We start from the raw sequence: 22329 nt of genomic DNA, 5'->3' as shown, positions 1-22329 counted from the left end.
TGTCATTACTTCATTATAAGCCGCTATGATGCACCTGTTAGCTTAATGGAAGACAACCCATAGAGGACCAGGTGTTAACCAGCGCAACCAAACCGTTTTACAACAGCACCATGGCGGTATTTACTGTTTTTTCCCGTCTGCAGTCTGGCGCCACCACCTGGAGGTCTGGGGGTCTCCACAGCAACGTGCCTCCCCGCTCTGAGCGACGTATTTTCGGACGCGCAGTGTTCCAGAGTCCCGGCTCGTTCAGCTAGCATTCCAGAATATGCACACCTGAGTGGAAGCAAGGACAATCATTCATAGGAGCTTCAGCACCATGCAACTCTTCTATAAAGGTAAGCAATGCTTTTAATTCACTTTATCATGACTTTTGTTATTATTATTATTATTATGCAAAAAATGTTGAATGATTTTTTTGGGTGTCTGGATTTAGAGTGGAGTGTGTAGTCTGTTTCAAAGATGCTCTAATGACTTGCACAGTGCAGTGTGTGTGTGAGAGAGAAAAGGTTATATCTTGTGCAGTGCTGTGTGTGTTAAATGGAGAGACTTTGCAGCATGTTTTTGGAGCTGGAGCTGAGTTGGTTGCTGACTCATTATCAAGCATTTGGTGCATGTACTTGTTTGCTGTCTTTTGCTTCTCTGACTGAGGGTGATTTTGAGTATGAGTATAGCAGTATAGTGGTTCCCTGCATCAGGGCAGATGTTAGGTTATTGTTGGACAAGCCCAAACTCTTGCACACATAGCACCTGCAGGCTTTATTTTATTTTATGTATTGGTTTATTTTCATTGAAACCTGTTTATACACATTTCCTTATTGAAGAGGCATTTGTTAATTATCAAAGAGATATTTTTTCATTATTCTCCAAGTAAGTATTTCTGTATTATGTGCTTGTGAACTGGTATTGCTCAAAATAAGTTGAGAAAATAGGTTTTCAGGGCCCTTAACATAACACAGCTCCTCAGAACATATCATTTTTATGTGCGTTCCAGTACCTATACTTGCATGCTATTTTAGTATGCCAGAGAAATATTTAATACATCCCAATACATAGTATGCCAAAAATACCAGGATGTCCTACTATATCCGGTTGCATTTTGCAGTATGCAAGCCAGCATGCTTATCTGGCTATTCTGACCCACAATCCTCTGCAGCGGATACATGAGCAAGAAGGTCAAAGTTCAAGGTGCAATGTTATGTTTTGATTATGTCTGTGTCCCAATTGTATGCATACTGCATGCAACAGCACGTACTTTGTAAGGGCAGCTGCAGTATGTACTAAAAGTAAAAAGAAAAAGTATATGATTTGGAATACACCTAAACGTGTCGCCAGCAAAACCGTTGTTTTCCTATGGAATGGCGCGCCTGCCGTGCGCTCCTCTCTTGCTCCGCACGTTGCATTTTTTAGACACACATAAAAGTCGAAATATGCACAACTTCTCAGCGCGTAGCGCGGAGTCGCACTGCTCGTCTATGTCACACTTGGCCCAGGCTGCCAATCAAATCAAGCAAGAGGCGGGTGTTACTACTCCACCACTTCCTTCCTGTATTGATGCTGGTAGATATGTTGGACTGTGAGAGGGAAGGGGAAATTCATATCTTATGTCGTGATAATTTCATGTAGGCTACTGTCTTATAGAGAGAGAGACCACATTTTTCCGTTAATCACATTTGATAGCCAGCCCAGATTCAGGCGCTCCATGCTGTTTTTCCCGACACGCTGTGCCAACGGGTTTTTGAAGCGAACTAAAGCAGTTTGTAAAACCTTGTGTCTGAATTTGCTCTGAATCTGCTTGTGCATTCGATTACACAGCTATTTAGCATGAGCTTTTTTTATTCCCACGTGAGCACATCAATAGCAGATGCTGAATGTGGCAACTTCTGCATACAGTGATGTCACACGCGTACCGTTTAAATCAACTGTTTTGCACATGAAATGCCTGTTCTGAGTTTAGTCTTTCATCATTACATTTCTCCTTGACTTTAACTGCTCGTTCTAGCCCTGCTGGGAATTTGCCCCAAGCAGAGCATGAACTGAGCAGGGTTCAGATAGAAGTCAGCGACATGTGAGAGTCCACATTGTTCATATGTACAAGTATTGCCTTTACAGTATGAGAGAAATAAATAAATGAACAAACAAAGCTCATCCCAGAAGTGTCGTATTCCCCCTCCATGGATTCAATGAATTGGATTTTCCAGGCGAGGAAAAGCCTGTTCATGCAAATGTAACAAGCATGTATGCATGTCCATAAGAGACTTGGAAACGCAGCGCCGATCATGCACATCTGCGACGAGGAATGAAAAGCGAAAGAGCAGCAACCCTCCAAGACAGAGAGTCACAAGTCACACTTGTGCTCCTGACATTAGAACAAATGTCCTCGTGATCGCGCTGCAGAAATATGAGATGGTAGCCCAAAGTGTTTCTAATAATATTACAAGCTAATGACCCATTTCGGAGAGTGCCCGGCCCGGCCCACTTGGAACATTGAACAGGATCACTGATGGGCTTTCATGGCCTGGGAAGACGTGCGGTACAAGCCAATCCTTCCTCCGCCGAAATGACGGTGCAATTAAATGTTTCATAGTGTGCCAACATCAGTACTACCCCTGCAGTGGATCCCAGCTATCTCTTTCCTCAAAGAGCTGTCATGCAAAGCACAAAGCGATGAGATGTAAGCCTATTTCTTTTTTTTTAGAGGGGTTTCATTCTGTTTTCCTCTGTTTGCCTCATTTTTAACTTTCTCTTTGTCCCCGCGCTCCCGAAGTACATCTAAATCATATCAATTAGAGGAGTAAACTTTAAACCTTTGCTCTCAAAACGATCTCTGAATGCACCACCAAAATCTCTTTGCTTCCTTCTCTCAGTTGTGTATTCTATAAGGCGCAGAGACCAACAAAACAAATGCAGATTCAATCGCTTCTTTTAATCACAGCACATCCAGCAAAACATCACTTAGGAGACGACACGTTTTCTTATGCTAAAATGCAAACGTATCTGCAGGAAACAGATTGAGATTTGTCTCCTTTTTGTGTTCCTTTGAGGGATTCTTAGATCACAGGTGTGCAGCAGGGCGGTCCGTGATCAAAAGTAGAAGAAGAAAACGTACAAATTTGTTGTGATATTTCTAAATAAAAGGCAGGTGTAAGTGCGGAAGACAATACATGCCTTGTACAGTGTGCTACATGTATGATTAAACACGCTGCCTTGAGCTATTTGTGCTTTTAAAACCCAGCCATCATAATACATTCATGTCCATAAGTTACATGAACTCTGGTGAACTTCTATGCGCTTTGTACTGTATCTTGTAGCCTAAATAAAACCATATTCTTTATGACAGAAGACCTTAAGGGCCATCAGTGATAAACATATCTATTGTACTCCTATGTCATGGCATTAGTAACTGACTTGTTTTGACAAAAAGCAACTACATAAAGCAGTGTGTTGTTTAAGCCTGTGGCGTTGTGTTATAAAAGATGCAATGATGTGTTTAAATGTGATGCAGGCTGGGAGTCATCTGTGTAGATGTGGAGGTCAAACGGTCACTGCAACGCCGAAACACTTAAAATTGATGAGTTTCTCAAACTGTAGCAAATGTCGGGTCAAAAAGTTGTGAAGTGTGTTTTTGGCAGATGTTCCGAACTCGCACATCAAAGAGCTCTCGTTTTAATTTCACCCCGAAAAACACCATAGAATCCCAGAGATAATAAGTCAAATGGGATGCGACAGGATAGACGGTTGGACACACAGACAGATTAGGCTTTCCACCAGGGTGCCATTTGGCATCCCTGGTGCAGTATTGTACATCTGGCTGCTGATTCTTTTGTTTGAAGAGCGGCCCGAGGCAAATTAAGTGGCTGCTTTGGACCACTAAAGGGATCCCAAATGAATAGATCTAAATGTCTATCAGTTCATCTGTTCGTGTTTTGTCGTAATTTGAGTAGTTTTTTTATTTTGTGTTATCATATAATGCTCAGTTTACCTGGCTGTTGTCATATACCGCTCATATACCTCATACTGTCTGCCTGAATATGCCTGTATTCACCTTCTGTCTGAAACGCTCCGTTTTAGCACATTTTAACGGAATTGCAATGGAATTGCGTTGCTAGGCAACAGCTTGGATCCATGTTTACTTCCTGTCAGCGGTTGTCATTCACATACACTGCAACCGGAAATAAGCTAGGAAACATTTGGTATGTTTACATTTAAAACTGTGTAATGTTGTTGTGACATCACAAAGTTACAAAAATCCTGACCGTTTGTTTCAAAAGGCACCGTTTCCGACTACGGGCTGTGTGTATTTCACCACGGGTTTGGCGTACCGATACTGTGCCAGTATTCATATAAGACTTATAACTGCTTTATAATAAGAAATACAGGAATCTCACTTTTGCAATATGGGACCTTAAAGTTCAACCACTTCTGGAGTTATTTTACCCCAAAACACAATATATACCTAAACATAACGATGTAGTTTTGTTGCCTCAACCTAGTTAAGTTGTTTCCTGTGAAGACGGAAGTTTATTTTGAAGAGTGTTGCGGAAATGCTGGACATTTGTTGGAAAACGCATGAAAAATGATGAATAACTTTTCGTAACATATCATACGAACCATTGAATGAGGATACCTTGCTTCTTTGTATATTTTGGGCTCCGAAAAGGGATTTGGCCAACCCTGGTTTGGACTGTAGACTCGGGGAGAGCTTTAGTGTTTCATCTGCTACATTATTTATTTTGATAAAAATGATTAAAAACTGAATTAATTTTAAAATTAATTACAGATATTACTGTTAAATCAACTGTGAAATGATCAATAAAGTACCAGATAACAACAAAAAAGCATTGATGTGGTGGAACAAAGCTCCCGCTTGTTAAATCACTTGTTTATGTTTTCACAAAATCTAAGTGACACATTTTCGGTCCCCTCAACAGACCCCGTCCCACAAGTCCATCCAAAGCCGTGACTCATAGGTCACATCCCCCATCTGTCTGGAGTTCCCCCACTCTCTCTCAGTCTCGGTGACACACTTCCACTGGGTGTTTGGGGCTTAAGACCATCCCCCTCTGGAGAAATCACTAAGTCCCCAAAGTCTCTTATGTGGATTCTTGAAGCCTCTTATTCGGAATTATAGCCAGTCCTTAATCTTGGGGATTTAAGAGGAAGGGATTGCTCTCAAAGAAAAGGAAAATATTGTGCTTAAGACGAAAAAAAAATCTGTAAAAAACAGATAATTAAAAAGTATTCCTTCAAGTATCTTCAAATTGCAAACCTGTGAGGTTAATGTTTCAGTCATTTCCAATGCATTGTTTTATATCTCCATCATAATATCCTCCATGATACCTGCTGATGTTGAAGCCTGCCCCGGCTTTCACCTGCCATCTTTGAACTCAAACTACTTTCATCCCTCCAACTTGCAAATCTAGCATCCTTTTTTTTGTATTTTTTTTTTTTTCTAAGCTCGGCAAACTTTAAATTCATGCAACAATATCTGAGCATCCTTTGGCTCCGGGCCTGGTGTGTTCCTGTTGTTGCACTCTTGACGTTAGAAGTCAAAACAATTAAGTCAGTCCTCACCCATAGGCCTGTGTTGTATAGCGGCTGCAAGAGTCGGCAAATTTAAACACACATATACTCCACACGGCACTTTTTTTTCCCTTTTTCAAAGATCTGGGACGTATTAAATATTTATCCCTACCGTGTTTTTAAAATCCACGTTCCAGCCTGTAAAAAAACCCTAATTAGCAGTATATTTAAGCACATATAATATGACTGCACAAGTTGTTCCATTTGGATAGCTTGTTTGACAAGAACCCACACGCTCTGTATACTCTTTTTTTTATAATCCTCCAGAGGGTTCAGGATGTAATCAAGGACGGTTTTATAAAGCTCAGTGATACCTACACCTGTAATAAATGTCAGCTTTCTCAGGAGAGTACAGTAAATACTGGAAGCACAGGAGGAAGGAATGCGAGGGGGGGTCATTGGTTTGGTTTATGTTGTTGTTGTTGCTCAGCTGAAACCAAGACCCACTACTGTAGATTTGCACATGCGAACGAGTCCCAGCTTGCTCAGGAATGATCGCTGACGCTACATGGCCCAGTGCACATGGCTGCATTATAGTGGGATGTTTGTTTCTGTGTGTGTAGACTCCCCCGGAGTTCGCCGTTTCCATGCTTATTTAAGGCCAGCATGTGCTTTTTTTCGATACCACCCACCGCAAATCTCGCAGCCCGGGCTAATTTGTTCCTGATGACAACATCGCACACTCCTACAGGCCCACAAACACACACACACACACACACACACACACACACACTTTGAGAGATACTCATCAGTGTGTCTTTTTCTGCCGCAGCGGATCGATATTCGGTGCAAAAGCCTTCCTCCACAAATGATCCGTCGGACACATGTGAGCCTCGCGCACGTTGCACGCCGACCCCCCCAACCACACACTACGTTGCACACGGACAAATGTGAGTCTAACCGACACGGTGAATCATGCCCAAATCCCCTCGGAGCGTTTTTTTTTTTTTTTGTAGCAGGATATATGATGTGTTCAAGGGGGTGAGCAGGAACACTGTTCGGGCTTTTGACACCGCATTGTCATCCACCCTGGCGCTTGCGGGCTCCAGTCACATCCTCTGCGAGCGAGGTCACGCGATCAGCGGGAGCCGCGCACATCCAAAAAGGTGCACAAGCATAAGGGAGATTTGTGTAAGTGGATACACGCGCTTTTTCGTCAGCGGGAGCTCGAGCCATGCTGTCAGTTTGGTGAAAGGAGGCTGCGAGCCCCTGGAGTTTGGCCTCTTCTCTTCCCATCTTCTGCTGGATTCTCCCCAATTCTCCATCCTTTACACTCCTTTTCTTTTTCCACTCCCACACAACCTCCTGCTCACAAAATGCAGCGACATGCCACTATCCGTCCTGTGCTCGTCGTTGGAGTTTTCAAGCACTATCGCATGCAGCCTCTTTTGCTCCATCACCCTCCGGGCTATTTATAGCCGCCTTGCAGCACCTACACAAATGAGCCTCCTCCCAACTTAACCGGGATGTGATTATGCGGCACCCCTCGGAAAAAAAAGTTACACGAGGAGTTAACCTCGAAAAAAGAGATTGAATCTCTCTGATGCACTGGTGTTACAAAACAGGCCCCTAAATCCTCCAGGAGATAACACGGATGTGACTGCAGTGCTACTGCGTTCTCCAGTGCCTCCTCTTTTGGTTCCAGCTTGTTTTCCTGTGTGCGTTAAGACAGTGAAACCACTCAGGCATTTAAACTATGTCCTCTCAGCTCTCTCCTGTCAATCACCGTTTGAGCGCGACGTGTAAACCCAGAGGGCACTTTGCAGATTTCTCCGAAACACTTTCTCTCATATTGCTGTTTTTATTACCGGCATCTGGCTGTTTTTTTTGTTTTTTTAACATGCGTCGCAGGGGTGCCAGCACCGGAGGACATAAATGAGAGGATGACCTTTTGTTGCTGTCTCTCGTTTTATTTAATGTTGCTCCAGCTCTTCGGCGTTATGTATTTTTGGATGCGCTCACCTCGTTCGCCTCGGAAAAAATATGAGCCTCTCATTCAAGAAAGAGGCGCGCATGCTTTGATTTGCATAAGCAGACTTCACTGGTGGATTTTAAATGAATGAATCCTAGAATAAAAATAACACGGGGAGGAGGGAAAGAGATACAACATGACCGTTCCTAGACAATAGGATATGTTTCGAGGCTTTTTGGTTGAGGGCCAGACAGCATACCATGATTGGAAACAGCATTCTTCTCTAAGGAAGGGTGACGTAAAAGGTGTCAGCTGTGTCGGTCGGGTTCATTTTTCACAGGTGCGGCTCAAATGACAATGGCAGCTGCCATTTTGGAGCCAATCAAAGGCAGTCGCCCCAAAGGGAGGCCTCATTCTCAGTCGCCTGGGTGGTAGAAAAAGTATGAAAATACCTGTCAATAAGTGGTTGACGCTTTAGGCGGTCTTAGAGTCTTATTTCAAAAGAAAATCCATAAAATTGACTAACACAAACTGAATAACTGTTCTAGCATACAGAAAGGAAATACTACTAGTCATACAAAGTGTATGCTGGCATAACAGCTATTAAGTCTGCAAAAGTTGAGATTTATTTCACAAAAATAGAACTTGCAAAAGTTACTTAAGCTATTGTTTTTTATAAAACCATCATTATGTATGGGGGATATGAAAGTTATAGACAAATTCCAGTTTAAATAGTTTTTTTATTTATTAATAAATTATAATTGGTGCTTTCAAATGAAACTCGTGAGCTTGTGTTTACAACATGGGAAGCCGTGTATACAATATGCGTGGTGTTCAAGTGGTTAAGTCGTGAAGAACACCGCTGCTAAGCAACGGCAATATTACTGTCGGCGTCTAGAAGCCACAGAGACTAATAAGTTAGCAAGATAGCAAGCGGGTAATATAATAAAGTAAAGGCAAAGACATAATGACAGAGGAAGAAGATGAGGTCATTGGGAATATCAACATTTTCCTCAGACATGTTATGAAATTAGAAAGAAAAACAATATATGACTAAAATTACGATACATTAACTTGTTATGCTCAACTTCCAAGGCCTCCGCCATTTCTGACAACGTCGACAAACACGTCACAAGTCGTGAACTCAGAGCTTTCAGAAACGTTCCACTTACGACGTCGTGAATACCACAAGAGTTGGGCGTTCATATGGACCCCATTTGAAGGCACCATCATATCACAGCTACAGTATGAACCAATCAGATTGCTTAATTTGAGCTCCCCGTTTTATAATTACGAATAGTTGTTTACTGTTTCACAGCCATTATGCCAACATACACGTAGCAACAAGAAGGTTATTCATCTCATTAGAAGTTGGTTTGACTTTTACAACCAAAAAAGTCTGTGCTAAATCTAAAGGTAAAAAACAATTAGAGGTTTAAACGGGCAGAGCTTATCCCACCATTAAGGAACCAGCGCACTTGAAATGATTCTTCAACTCTCGAACAAAATGCTTCTTCAAGCAGTTTGATTGTGGGCAAAAGGTGATGGATGATCTCATAAAAACGGCCAGAATTGCATCCAAATGACCGAAGATATTGCCTGGGAAAAAAAAAAGTCTGCGAGGTAATGGCTTCGAGGAAGAGGGAAATTCACCCTTAATGGCTATTTTCCAAGTGCAGTTCAGGACATGCAAAAACAAGTTTCTTCTTGTCTTTATCATGATACTCTCAAGGACTTTTGCAGCACAAAAGGCGTGCAGAGGATTACATAAATTTCAAGTTTATTATACATAACTGGAGCTATAGGTATGCAGCAGTCACTGTGACTTCAGGGCAGCTTTGTGCTAAATCATGGATAAAATGTGAAATACAGTGACAAGCCTCATTCCCTTATGTGTCAAGATAATGAGGCACTGCAAGGTTATGCATAGGATTACACCAAAAGGAGTCTTTCCACATTATTTGGGCTCTGTGATCCCCACATGGAGCTCTTTTTTAAGGTTTGTCTTTCAAGGGCTACAAAACTCGGTGGCGGTGCATGAAAATGTCAAGTGTCAATTACAGATAAATGGATGGTGTTATCGGGTTTCCTCACCGCGAGCTCAATACACAGTTAGGGAACTGAGATGAAGGGAGAGGGATGCCAGCTGCAATATAATATACAATTAAGAGCTTCACCGTTCGCTGCCAAAATATGAAATGAAAGATTTAATGTGATTGCAAAGAGTGCGAAGCCGCGGCGGTGTCCTGAGTCGGCGGTTATTTCACGACTCAGCCACCCTTTTTAGTTGTCACCTGTTCGAAAAACAGAAGCGCCGTTATTTTAATCAACAAATGTGTCTAAAACGGTTTCACACGGGCTTACGCAACAGCTCAGTCACAGGTGCCGCCGTCTATTTTTAAGTTTTTCATTGTGTTTGCTAATAACGGGTGTGAATGGGCCCACTGACACACAAAGAATTCAATCCAGATGATGCATAATTTACCTCATCCTGACATCCAGCCATCCATACAGGTGTTTGAGTGTACTGGAGACCAGAATAGTAGACCTTTAACTTTTTGGTGTTTTGACACCTGGTATGTGTCACATGATATTCTCATATGTGTCATCTCTGCATGTCCAAAAACACCTGTTGGATTAAATCTGCAGTTCTGCTTTTCATGTGCTCTTCTTTAGTGAATATTTGGACGTGTATCATGTGTAAGGGGTTTATCAAGCAATCAAAACTTTATTTGTGTAGCACCTTTCACAGAGGTTAGTGCAGTTCACATTGCTTCGCAGATGACTGACAAGCCGAAAATACTTGATACTACTTGATCATTTGAGACCAATACACGTGAGACAATAATATTATAAAAATGTAATAAAATAGAATTAAAAGCTATAAGTAATATTAATAGTAGTAAAACAGTGTGAAGTAAAAACTAGATTCATAAAATAACAATAAAATAGAATATAATTATACAATTTAAATAAAATAAAATAGATGATTAATAAAATAACAATAAATAGAATAAAATTATATAACTTAAAAACAATTAAATAACAATACAATATAATACAATTTAACAACTTTTATCCAATAAAATACATAATGAATGAAATAATAAAATATAATACAATTATACAACTTAAATACAATTGAATAAATGATAAATAAAATAAAAATATCATTATACAGCTTAAATACAATAAAATATATGATTAATAAAATAACAATATAATAAAATGATACAACTTAAATACAATTAAAAAAATATAAAATAACAATAAAATATAAAACAATTTAACAACTTTTATACATTAAAATAAATAAAATATAATACAATTATACAACTTATATACAATAAAATAAATATTTGATAAAATAACAATAAAATATAATACAATAATACAACTTAAATAAAATAAAATAAATGATTAATAAAATAACAATAAAATAGAATAAAATGTTACAACTTAAATAGAGTAAAATAAATTATTAATAAAATAGAATAAAGTTATACAACTTCAATACAATAAAATAATAACCATTCTTAATCAACGACCTGGCTGAATACAAACAAACAAACTGTATTTGTGACAGAATAAAAAAATATCTATTAACCATAATTATGACATGATGACAAAAAGCCTACATGGTTAACTTTGTGGCAATATTCAAAAATAGTAAAAAGCCTCAGGCCTACTTGGAAATCTACAGACATTAATCATATAAACTTGATCATTTGCATCATATTAACAAGGTGTGAACTCAGTCAGAGCATGTCTGAATGTGAATGAAACAGTGTGCTGTTTATAGAAGAGGATGAGCACATCTGCTCTGCGGTTTGCATGACTTGGCCATACCAAACTTTATTTCTCTTGTCAGCTAGTTACTGCACTGTACTCTTTCAGCAAGTTGCCAATATGGATTTTTATGATTAATTACAATAGGTATTATACGGGGAGGAAAAAATCTAGACACATCCCACACACAGCTCCGAGGTGTAGCTGCCTACAATAAATGATCTAATACAAATCAATAGTAAGTGCCAAGTGCATGAACGGAAACATATTTACATATTTTATGTCTCAGATTTGTTCGCTGCAACAACTGCTACTTGAAATGCCAGCTCATACCTCAACCATTCTCAAATGTCAACATCCTAATTGTCATTTTATGCCAGATTTGATCATTTCCATCACAGCGTGAGCACACATCTTTAAGGTGAATAATTGTGCAGTTTGTCCCCAAACAATCCACGTTTAATTAGCATTTTTTATTACATTTTCTACAGATGAAGCTTCAAAAGAGACCCTTCAATAGGACGTGATAAAGTTTGCAAGGTGACACGCATTGAGGGATTAGTCCCTGACAGAGACTTCCATATCCACCTCCCTGTGGGTGTCAGGTGATTGGCAGTAAGCAGAGTGTAAAGTAATGCCGCACTGATACGAAGACACTCAACTGTGGCACAATGAAATAACGATTAAACAAACTCCCGACAAAAAACAAATTAAGGCTTCATGTTTACTATGATGGATTACCTAGCAGGAGCCGTGGCAGTTCTCAAGTCGTTTCAAGTGCAGAACTGAGTGGCAGCAAATAGCTTCTTGTGAAGGGATGAAAACAAGCCTCGGTATCTTGGAGGGGAGAAAAAAAAGAATCCTTTAAGCCTGCAATTTCAATGATTGATTTTTCTTTGTCTTAATTCTGTGCTATGTGCCGTAGAGAGGCAACGTCCCGCGGTCACACGGTAACGATTTTGGTTCAGAGGAACTGAAAAGAAGTTAAGAAAAATGAGGCCACGAGTATTGATCATTAATGCCTGATGAAGTCCTCGATGAGTCAACTAAAGTGAGAGCAGAGTCAACCAGGCGATTACCATTTATATTAAGACCTCGTTCAGGTGTTGGAGAACCACTTCGGGATAAAGTGGCACGCCGTCCAACGCGCTAACAGCCACGAGAGGGAGATTAGTTCTCCAGATTTATCTAAAAGGCTCGAGAAGAACCCAGCAAGGTTTCTTTGAGGACATAATTCCCTCCTTCACTTCCCTATCAGCTGACAGATGATCCGGCTCACACCTAAAGTGGTCTGAGTGACTCCTGGAGGGGCTTCTTGACTTGAACAAGATCTGCTGATATCGAGGCTCAACGTGGACCTGTTCTCTTCATCCCTCCACTAGCTCAGGGGCGCGTATAAATATTCTCACTGACCACGCTTAACATGACTGACTGTCATCACGGGTGATTGTTTAAGGTCATAAAGTTGTCGTTTTGATGTTTATCTTTGTTTGTGTCATGTATTTAGCTATTTATAACTATGACGTACAGCCATGGGCCATGGTTAGGGAAAAAACAATATTATTTCAATAATAAAGTCAATATTATAAGGAAAAAGTCTGATGATATATATCAGATATGAAGTCGTAATTTTACTTACACAAGTCACAATATTTAATATTTAGAGAGAAAAACGTGCAATATTTCAAGAAAAAATATGTATTATTAAAAAAAATATACAAGAATAAAGTCATACTATTTCAGGAATAAAGTCATGAATTTACTTGAAAAAGTCATATTATTTAGAGAGAAAATAAGTTTCAATATTTCCAGAAAATAATCGTAATATTTTGAGTAAAAAAGTCAGACAATTTCAGGAAAAAGTCATAATATTTAGAGACAAAAAAGTTTGCATTTCATGTATAAAGTCGTAATTTTACTTAAAAAGCCATAATATTTAAATATGCAATATTTCAAGAAACAATATGTAGTATTTCAACAAAAATATGTAATATTTCAAGCAAAAATGTCAGCCAGTTTCAGCAATAAAGTCGTAATTTCGGTTGAAAAGTCATATTAAGAGAGAAAATAAAATTGTAATATTTCGAGCAAAAAATCAGACAATTTCAGGAATAATGTTGTAATTTTAGTAAAAAAAGCTGTAATTAGAGAAAAAAAACAACAGAATATTTAGAGATTAAAGTCTGATATTTTGCGAATACAGTCGGACTATTACAAGAAAATCAGTAATGATACTACGACAATAAAGTCACAGTATTATGAGCTAAGGATTGCATCAAGGACCCTTTTCTCCCGCAAGCTTAAAGTCATATTACAGTCATGTAATATTATGACTTTCATCTTGAAATTTGTTTTGTTTCGGCCCGAATACTGTGTCGTACGACGGGGACATGACCATTTTAAGAACTTGTGAACTTGCTTTTATTAATGCTGCATTCATTGCAGTGAATTACGGCATCCTGTAATGGACCCAAACGGTGAAATCCAACAGAATCCGCAGTGAAGCATGAAAACAAAGACTAGTTCCTAGAGCCTGAAGAGTCTGCAGCAGCTGAAGTAAACATTTAGCTGTAGGTATTGATCAGCCCTCACAGATAACCGTGTTCAGTGATTTTCCCATCAGCCATAATGGCTAGAGGCCACTTGCCAGCTGCCTTAACAGGTTCTGGTTCAGTGTTAAACACAGAACAAAGGTGTGTTTATCAGGAAGAAATAATACGTTCTGAATTAGATGATTACTTCTCATTTGCTAATTAAATACTGTCTTTCTTTGTCACCACACTGCAATAGGCCGTGAGGCAGTATATTCCGTGTCAAACCACAAACAGGATGGTGGTTATTTTATTTTATGAGGCATAACAACTAGACTTAATGCATTCAAAGAAATATGTATCAAATGTACAGCTTTAGGACGTGTCTCCTCATAGCAGTGCAATAATTGTGACTTTGCCACGCACTGGCAGAGAAACCTCCACGCTAGCACACTGCGACGATGTGTCACTTCCCCCGACAGAGATTTTCAAACACGCTCATCATCAGCGGGAGAAATAAAGTGTGAATTGTGCGGACTAAGAGGCCGCGGACCGTTAACATGTGATTCACACAGTCTGGTGTGCAGTGTATGAGAGTGATACACCCTTGAGGGGGGAAAGGGAAGGCATGTGGGCGATCAGGGCCGCCGCACAGAGTCAATGCGCCTTATGTTTAAGAAATAGCTTTTATTAGACCCACTGTTTAAATGCTGGAGCCATTCTGCAACAACATGCATGCACTAATGGCATTCCTGGGATGTTGGGTAATTCATTTGTGTTCTGGGAACATAAACAAGAAATGGACAGGATTCTTAAAGCTGCAGTGGGTAGAAACGGAGCAAATATGATTTAAAAAAGAGTTACTTTTATAAAACGGTCGCTATATCCTGACAGTAGTTTAGGTAAGAGACAGGTAATCTGAAATAAATCATGTTCCTCTGTGTCCTCCTGTGCTTCTAAAGGCATCTGCAAGATTTCACAGACCGGAGGAAAGCAACCAATCAGAGCCGAGCTGTCAATCACTCGCAAACTCCGATCAAACGGTCAAACTAGGCAGCGCTGATCTACATCTTGTAGTGTACTGTTTAGCTGTAGAATGAGAAGGTTTGTGACCCAGCAGCCATGTTGAGATCTGCTGAGGAAATACCTAGCATCGCCCTTCAGCCGGAGTCTCAATTTACAGCGAAACAGTACACTACAAGATGTTTCTGAAAACATTTGAGGAGAGCAATAGGCATTACAGTAACAGAATATTGATTCATATTTGATCAGCGCTGCCTAGTTTGACCGTTTGATCGGAGTTTGCGAGTGATTGACAGCTTCATCCGTTGAATGAACAGCCAATAGGAATGCTCTCTCTCTCTAAAATGACCTGTGATTGGCCAAAATCTCCCGATTTAGATTTTTTAAAGCCTGAAAACAGAGACAAAGAGTATAGAAGCAAAGAGACGAGACTGAAAACGCTTCTTATATTTATAATATTTTATCATTCAACACAGGCAATTTTAGTAGAATATGACAAGCGTAGCTTTGCTGCTGGGGGCTGATGTTACAATGGAAAGAACAATTGACTTTCACTTCTTGGCAATATACGTTCTTTGGCCATGATGAGGTGCAGAAGTCTAGTTTTCTCTCAGAACACTTGAGTTACAATATGCTGAAAGCTTATTAAGGAATTTTTGCCCAATGATGCCAAAAATACTCTGCATACTGCCGCTTTATTCTTGAATATCCCACACAGATGATCAAAGCATTCGTTGGAACCCACTCAGTGGAAATACCAATCACACAGTGTGTTGATTGTTAGCTTACCGACTGATGTCTTCCATTACAGTGTTAACATTGCATCTCAAGTGTTTCATTTCCTCCATCAACTGCAGCAAACATCGACCATATGGAGGGGGGAAGAATAAAACTGGTTCTTTTTAGCAAAACCCAAACACTGATGATGCAATGTAAACCGTCAAAATCCAACAGCTCCATTTGGGACCGGCCTCGCTCAATTTCTGAAAGTTTTTTAAAGTATTTTTTGTTTTTTTATGGGACACTGGAGCTACCTTAGAGGTTTATTTCCTTTGCTTTCTTTTTCCTTTTGAGTACATGCAAAGAGGGAGGAAAAAGAGCCCCTCTGTCAGCGAGCCGCTTTCATCTAAATCAAAATTATCAGACTGAACTGCATTGAACTATCATCGGAGACAAACCGCTAATGACTCTGGATCTCTGCCTTTGGAAAAGGAAGAGAAAAAAAACAGCGGTGGTGAAAGAACAGTCTAAAAAGAGCTCATTACTATACGGCAATCCTCTCTCCTTCTACTGTACGAGCTATCATTAAGCCTGCATTTTGGATATAATGACCTTGTGTTGTTACATGGCTGCCATGGGTCATATCAGTAATGGTCCTCAAGCCACTGTCTCTCACCATCGCCAAAAAGTTAAGGACACACACACACAAAGTCGGTGACAGTATCTTCCCCGGCCATCCCCGAAGGACCCGAGAGGCTCAAGTCTCGACACCTTGTCACACTCCTTGGTCTGAGTGGTCAGAATTGTGTGTGTGCGCGCGGCGTCGTCTCCTCGGACGTGTTCACACGGCGAGCCATATTGATGTGACACGGCGAAATGCAGAGCTGATTGCGGGTGTATCGCTAACAGGATGTTTGACGGCGGCGAGCGTGCCATAAGGAAGGTCATTTGCATCAAAAGTTGATGTAAATTGGAGCCTTTTCAATTGGCTATTAGATAACTTGGTTACATCCCCGGATCTATTTCCCGCTCCACTGATCAAGAGCGAGGCGAAGGGGATGAAGAGGAGAGGAGCAAAGGAAGATGTAAACTGACGTCTTCACTTTGCATACATTCAGTGATGTGACGACGGGTTAATTTCCCAACTTCATGAGTTAAAATTATCCAATGTTACAGCTGTGGAGCGTAAAATAGCAACCAACAGAAAAGAGGATTTCAGTAGCCCCTCTATTTCCTTTGATGTGGTCACTTGATCATGCAAGCGAGCAGCAACCGACTGTAATGTAAAAATACATTTCGGGTGACACATCCGTTTTGCCTTGCTTAATGTGCCTCAGATCAAAGAAAGTACATAATTTTGTTTTCCCACTCCCAACTTTAACTGCTCCCAGGTCCACTGTGTATAATCCATTTTAAGACTTATTCACAGTGTGTGTGTGTGTACCTTTCGGGCTGAGCAGCGGGGTTACGGAGGTGGGAGGGGAGCATTTGTCTTCCTCCACTGTTTCTTCCAGTTTAGTCACGACTTCCCGGGGAGGCCGACTAAAGCTCCTTGTCCTTTCCTATAACTCACACGGAGGGAACAACAGGAGGAATAGATTAAATATTTCAGGACGGTGTCTCCAGTAGTAATCTCAGGTGGAGGTGTTGCGTTAGTGGTGTCGACGCACGCATTTGGCAAAGTATCCGACAAGTTCCAGGAATCTGAATTATTAAAGCCGGACATGAAAGTAAATAGAAAGTGTTGTTCAGGAAATCGTTTTATTCCCTTTTGACTTCTGAAAGGAATGTTGGGCTTCGTTCGTTTTTAATTATTGCGATTCGATATTACAATTTGTATTGCTTGTTTAACACTAGACCATGGGGAAAAAGTTGAATCACACACTTCTAGGGACTTTTACTTCGGAAACTATCTACATTAATACAGTAAACATGTTTGATTTTCAGCCTGTATGTAATCAAAGAAGTCCTAAAGTCAAATATATCAGTTATTGTCAGGAATTATTTATAAAAAAATGTTTTCCAGCAACCCAACAATCAAAGAAAAAAGACATTTCCCTTAATTTATAAGGGACATGTAATGTTTTATACTTCTGGTGAATATAATCCAATCAATCTTATATCCATATATGCATTTTGTATATACAGTTCCCTTTGTTAACACCTTATTTTGAAAACCAATCACCTCCTGAGAGCCTCCTTACCGGTTGGAGACGTGTAACCATGGTAACCCGTGCCAACCTCATGACCAAAACGATTGTTTGTGTGAATCGAAGTCTGAATTAATTAAAAATATATATTACGCCTAGCAAAGTGAAATCTTATACTTACAGTTAAACTCAAGCGTTATTGATGTTACAGAGCTGTCCGTCAACGTCTGCTATGAACGTTGTCGTCACTACCACATTGCACTGTGGGATATTTATGCCGCCGAAGTGTCCAGCGTTACATACCGTTATATTTCACTGGAAATAGTATGCAATTCACGTACAATTGATTTCTTACATACTAAATGATCTCACATAATGTTTTAGCGTACTAAATAGCATGTTAGTATCGGATTTCAGACACAACCTTGATGTCTAATCAGCAGGATAAGCATTTAAATCTATCCTTTGAATTCACGAGCAATGTCAATATTTCTCAATTTCAAACCAGCTCAAATATCACAACTGATTAAAAATGTGTTTCCCTCCTTGAATCGCCCTCGCGAACAAGATCCTGTGTTTTTTCCGTCCCTTACAATAAAACCGATATCATCTTAGCAGCTTAATATATGTATGCACAAAGATAAGACGGAAAGTAATTAATTTTTAAATCCTCTTCTGTGTGTTTGTGTGAAGTTCTTTTATACGACTTTCCAGGGCAGGCCATCACTTTCCTCAGGGACGAGCTGCCCCGCTGCACCAGCGTCACAGCAGCTCGTCCTGCAGGGGACCGTTGTTTTTCAGCATGTGTGCATGAATGCAAAAAGAAACACACAATTAAAAGCTTCATTATCATCACATCGCTTCATCTGTATGTTAAATATTTTACAAATCCGTCTTCTCCAAGAGACCTCTCTATTTCTAAAAGTTCGAGAAGTGTAATCTAAATATTCCGTGACGTGCATTTACAGAAAGAAAGATGAGTTTGGGAGTGCTGGAAGGACTTTGCAACACCGAGCAACTGAATCCTGGAAGTCTGGAAGTTGTCTCTGTGATGTCCATCCTTTCAAAGAGAGAAGGTTTTAAAATGTCACTCAACAGGGGAAAAAAAACAACCCAGCAACAAAAGAAGAATGTGAGGAGAGTGACAGAGCTAAAAAAAAAATGTGGCCATCAAGTCAGAATTTGAACATTTTCTGAGAAGTTTCTGCAGGTAGAAAAGATGCACAGATAAAAGTCCCTTTCATATATATTCCATTCATCTTCCCTCGCATCTCTTCCTCGCATCCTAAGCAGGAGGAACTGAAGAAAAAGACAAAGTGAGGGGAATAAAATTGCCCTTGGTGTCCCCAGTAACCACAGCCTCCAAGATATTCTCATGCCAGCCCAGTATTTTTAGTGAGTCCTATATGTAAGGGAGACGGAAAGTAAGGACGCTATAGGTCAGGGGGTGAGCGTGTAGCGAGCTTTCATGCTGGATTTCGTGTATTGCACAGACCTACAATTCACTTATATCTTTGCATAACCTTAAAGCAAGACTGGAACTTTTGAAGGGTGAAATAATACTGAATTCCAAAGCAATAACATCCTTTCTCAGTTCAACACTGCTACAGTCTTACTCGGGCTATGGTCGAATTGTCTCTTTATGTCTCCGTGACAGCCGTGGCTTGAGGGTACGTACGGTCCAATTTTTTGAACGCGATAGCTCAGGAACGTTTGGAGGGTATTTCTTCAAATTTGGCACAAATGTCCACATGGATTCAAGGATGCATTGATGGGAATTTAGTTGTCAAAGGTCACTGTGACCTTACGTACGTCCCATTCTTGCGACAGCTCAGGAACGCCTCGAGCTAATTTCTTCAAATTTGGTACAAATGTCTACTTGGACTCAATTATAAACTGATCAGGTTTGGGTGGTCAAAGGTCAAGGTCACTGTGACCTCACAGTCACCCCATTCCTGTGACATCTCAGGAACGGCTTGAGTGACAATGACATTTTGGACAGACATGGATGTAAATTGCAACTTTACTGGTCGGCGGAGGAATACAGCCGTGTAGCGGTTATTCTAGTTTGCTTAGAAAGGTTTCTAACTGAGTGAAATGACACCATAAGTATCTAAGACGCAGCCATGATAAGAGCTGGTTGAATTCTCTGAATGCTAGGGAAAGCTGCTTCTTTTCTTATCTCCTTTAGCATAGGGTACAGTGGACCATCCTTTACCAACGGAAAGGAGATAATGCCGTCCCACAATTACTCACGACATTGAACATTTAAAGCGACGCACCGTCGGACGTCAATAAACCTCGCTGTTTAAGTGTACACTATGGATGAATTGATCCTTCTTAGGAGGTGTGTGTCTATTTTGGAAAGAAATCCATGATTGAATTGTACAGCATCAAGTTTGTCGCTGTACTCATTTTCTATGTGTAAGTGCAGTCAGTCTTCTCTACTTGTGTTACTGTAACACTATATTTTGCATCTTGTCACTTGCAAAATATCAAATTGATGTTATTTTGACTGAGGTTGCAATTACGATATGATTTGTGATATAGAGGGAATGATAATTTTAACATCATTATTCTCATTTTTGTTGAAAAACACATTGAAATGATTATGGTGTGATTTTTGTGGGGATCTGTACCAAACAAAGATCTTTTCTTAAGACTGTAGAATATGATGTGAAGGCCAGGACATCTCTACAACACATCAATATTTAATTTAAAATGTAATTTAGACACACATTTCACTTTTAACAAATAGTGCGCCTCCTGCAATTTGAAAATTGTAGGAGTCCATATTGCAATTTTGATACAATTTCTATTAAATTGTGCAGCCCTAGTGTCTATATTGGCTTTTATTCAACAAAAATGACATGGTTTCGCTTCAAACGAGTGTTTTAGTTGGCTACTCTTACCCTTTACCTTAGTTTATTTGCCATAAAAATTATCTTTTTCCATCCTTAACCATACCATAGCATTGGCATTTGACAACAGAAAACATTGCTGAATGTAATCCTTGGTTTTGTACAACTGGCGATAGTGTTTTGTGTCAGAATTGGTCAAGTTGGCTTTTATCAAACACAACATTTGAATGATATCCATCCTATGAGCCCATTTCTGTTCACCAGAAATGTTTCTATCCATAATAACGGTTCAATTGTCACAAAGACATCCTTTTGCACAGAAAACCCAAGGACAGACATGCCATAGCAGTCTACCGGCCGCACTAAATCACAGCACACACTGGCCGCTTAGCAAAGAAAGAAAGCCAAGAAAGGGTTGGGATAACTCAATAACCTGTCCCTCTGGTACTTTTGCTTTCTGTCGGGCATATGGCACTGTTAAAGCAATCTGGTATTCCTGACTGCCTGGGAGGTTAACTTCATACCTAACTGCCTGACAGACCGCCCCTGTATTGCTTTACTTCCTGTCGAGCATCTGGTATTGTCTGGCAGCATACGCGGCTTCCTCGGAGCTTAACAGACTTCTTGTATGTTTAGCAGCCTGTATCTAGCATCGCTTCGCCTTTAAGGCAGCCCGCTAGGCCAATTCTACTTTTTTAGAAGTGTCCGCCAAAAATGCTTTGGCAGAATGTCGCAGTTACTGATAGCACAATTTCTAAGAGGAGATCTCTGTGTGCATCAAGTATTGAAGAAGAGCTATTTTCGGACCGTCGTGCAAGGAGAATAGTGTGAGTAACAGTTGTTGGTTTGGTTGGTTTATTTAAATATGGAGAGGTCATATGAAAGCAGATGGAGGCGGGTTGGATAATAGAATGCAAAAGAGCACCAAGCAGTCGCCTCCAACCTCCGTGATGGAAATGATGGAGAAAGCTCAGTGTGGCACGCTCTGTTAGAAATCACAGTGGTAATTACACTGCCCTTGATTACAACTTTAATTAGAATTAAAGGTAGCAGTCCAGCCAATTGTGCTCATTACTTATGATTGGATAATTGCAGAAGGAGTTGTGGCACGCAGGGCGAGCACCTAGATTCTGCTGAATGTTCAAAGCAGATGAATGGATCAGTTGCAGCAGCGTTGCCACGATAACCAATGCATTTTACAAACATTTTGGATAGTTTCAAAAGGTGTTCTCTGCCAGTGGAGTTTCAACACCGCTTCCCAAAGGCGCACGCGGACTGGCAGACTTGAAAGAAGACGGATTGGAATAGAAAGAGCTGCAGTCTGGCTCCTCGAGGTGGACCGCGAGGCATCAGTGGAAAACATTTTCAAGAGAGAGTCAGACGTGGCTTTGGACCGAGTCCCAGTCCACCTGAGCCGGTAGACAAAAAAGTGGTGCCAGGGGGAGAGGAAAGAGTGGAACTTTTTCATTTACAGAGCTGACAAAGACGGACATCCCACCGATGCATCAGTAGCAAAAGTTGCACTTTAGCCGTCAGGTACAGTGGAATCACAGTTTGCTTTACGGTAACTTAATAAAGTCTGGATTAGTATCAAAGTTTAAAGGAAAACTTCCCGAATTAGAGGTCAATTCCATCAGAGGGGAAGTGATTTAAATGAACTCAGGTTACACGCTTTAAGCAACGCTTCCAATGGGATTATGTGGAGCTCTTCAGATGGATTTGATGAGAGTGTGTGTCTGTGTGAAAGAATATCGAGCTCTCAG

General features: G+C 40.3%; 1 long non-coding RNA gene across 3 annotated transcripts in view; it reads left to right on the top strand.

Moving 5' to 3' along the window:
• Positions 1-22329, top strand: part of LOC141763088 (uncharacterized) — a 129273-nt gene continuing 106944 nt past the window's right edge. The window contains exon 1 of one of the 3 annotated variants that reach the window (XR_012593009.1): positions 1-335. This is a non-coding gene — a long non-coding RNA (uncharacterized LOC141763088). Of the gene's footprint in view, positions 336-21821; positions 22103-22329 lie in introns of those variants that run through there. The other 2 variants (XR_012593007.1, XR_012593008.1) reach the window with 2 other exon arrangements.

The sequence above is a fragment of the Sebastes fasciatus genome, chromosome 24 (assembly GCF_043250625.1).
Source record: "Sebastes fasciatus isolate fSebFas1 chromosome 24, fSebFas1.pri, whole genome shotgun sequence".
Taxonomy (NCBI): Eukaryota; Metazoa; Chordata; class Actinopteri; order Perciformes; family Sebastidae; genus Sebastes; species Sebastes fasciatus.
This window is presented reverse-complemented; position numbering and strand designations above follow the sequence as displayed.